Genomic DNA, 2,534 nt, shown 5'->3' on the forward strand with positions numbered 1-2,534 from the left:
ATCATACAACTATATACCTATCAGAAATATACTCTATAATTTAATTCCATATCTCTTCATTCGGATTATTGTTATCTTGTTCTTTATCCGATTTATTTCTATTTCTTTTAATTTATCATACCATTCATATTTATATATATATATATCATTAAAATATCATAATACTTCATATCTATCTATTTTCAGTCTTATTATAATATATTTATAGCATCATATATTATTTTTAACCGATAATAACAATTATAAAAATTCTTTAGTAATTTATACTAAATCATTCAATTATCAATATCATACAAACATATCTAAGTACAATACTAAAAATGATAAATAAAAAATATTTAACAATCAAATCTCTATTATTGTTACTAATTACTTATTTAACCATAGCTGCAATCTCATTGTTCTCTCTTCAATATCAAATTCATACACAACAGACCGGTTTTAACTCTATCGGTATACAACCTCTTTTAAAAAACGGATATAAACCAAATCAATGTGTTGCTGTCGTAACTTCTCCCTCATCTATGGGTCTCATCATGCTTGCTTTCAACGATAATCAACAAGATTCTAATCCAAATGAATACTGTCAACAGATGTTGACATTATTAGACTATTGTGCATGTATGGCACAAATCGGAAACTTTATCAAATATGAAATTATATTCGACAAAGATGATCTAGATATAACTGACAGAATAGTAGAATTTATGGAGATTGTGCGTGAAGATCGAAAATATTCTCAACAACAGCATATCGGTTCTTGTAACACAATCTGTTCATACAACGATTTATTATCATCAGTATAATATATTAATCTATCATCAAATAAATTTCATAATATAAACACATTATTATTCATATTCTAAATAACCTCATATAACCTAATTATCTATTATATCTAATTATTTATTATCTTCAATAATAGCACAAATATCATAATATTATTTTAATTTTATCATTTATTATATAAAAATTCAGATCTAAATATATAAACATATAATCTAAAAATCATTAATATAAATTATATATATATCATTTTAATATTATTTAACTTTATTCAATATCATAATAATATTATCTATTTATACATAGATATATAACTATTCTCTGATATCATATAATTTTACTATTTATCACGTATCATATTTATATTTACATATTTTATTAACATCAATTATTCATAATTTTTTAAATCTATATACACTATTCTTTTATATACATCTTATACTATTTATATATACTATACACCATACATTTTTCTATATCTATATATCACTTTACATTTTATTCATCTATGCATATTTTTCACTATATCATACATTTATTTACCATTTTTCTAAATATTATATTATCAATATTATCACTCTATTCATCCATACTTCTTTTCTATTATATCATACTATCATATCTATATCTATCTATATTTATATTACATCATATATCTTATATATAATTTTATTACATTATATCATCTATATTTATCCTGTCAAATCAACAGTTCATTCCTGATTTTCATTATATCATATTATTTATATTTATTATATTATCTAAAATCTCCTATTATTATATTCATCTATATATATTATCTACATACATACTATCTTTCCATATCATATCATATATAAATATACATACTCCTTTCTATTATCTTATTCTTATTATCATCACATTCTGTCATCAAATTATATCATAGTATCATCTTTTATTTATTTAATTTTTTTTATAAACTTTTTTATCTATTATTGTTTATTTATTTTAACTATAAATATTTTTATATCATGTTATATTTATCTAAATATTTATTCTCTGTCTATCTGAATTCTACTAACAGATATCATTTTTAATCTTATATAAAATATTAAAAATATATATAAATTCAAATATTATATATTAGTTTTCTTACATTCAATATTAGTTGTTATATAAGTTAAATAATAATTACAAAATATATTAATATAACAATAAAAAATAATATATATATATTAAATATAACAAATAAAAAAAAAAGAATACAACACCTAGAGTTCACAGCTGGTTTCCCATTCCATTACTAACTAGGCCTAAGTACGTTTAACTTCGCTGATCGGACGGGAAGCGGTGCTTTTGTACTAGTATGGTCGTATTCATTATATAACTATCAACCTATTATATATAAATCATCATCTATTTCTACAACTCTTATCATCTTTTAAATTTCTTTTTTATTTAATTTTAATCTATTATATAATAATTTTATTAATATAATACATATTATATATTTCATTTTATTTATATAATCAATCATCTATATTCTAATATCATCTCTTATATCATATTATTAAATAATTCACACCAATTATCTCATAAATAAATAAATTTCTTATTATCAATATTTATCTCCTTTCTATTTAACTCTTATGTCTTGTAACCTACTAGATTATAATTATCTACTTTTATACATATGACATTATTTTTCTGTTTTTTTATAACACTATCATAAAATCAACCCTTTATTTTCTTTGTATATGTAAAACATATATATATATATTTTTTTA

The 2,534-nt window shown here is 19.8% G+C and overlaps 1 non-coding gene across 1 annotated transcript; it reads right to left on the reverse strand.

The window, feature by feature from the left end:
- Positions 1-2,006: 2,006 nt before the first annotated feature.
- Positions 2,007-2,125, reverse strand: LOC126322624 (5S ribosomal RNA). The gene has a single exon (XR_007559090.1). It is a non-coding gene; the product is annotated as a 5S ribosomal RNA (ribosomal RNA).
- Between the last annotated feature and the right edge of the window lie 409 nt (positions 2,126-2,534).

This window comes from Schistocerca gregaria, unplaced genomic scaffold, assembly GCF_023897955.1.
Source record: "Schistocerca gregaria isolate iqSchGreg1 unplaced genomic scaffold, iqSchGreg1.2 ptg000818l, whole genome shotgun sequence".
In the NCBI taxonomy this organism is placed as follows: Eukaryota; Metazoa; Arthropoda; class Insecta; order Orthoptera; family Acrididae; genus Schistocerca; species Schistocerca gregaria.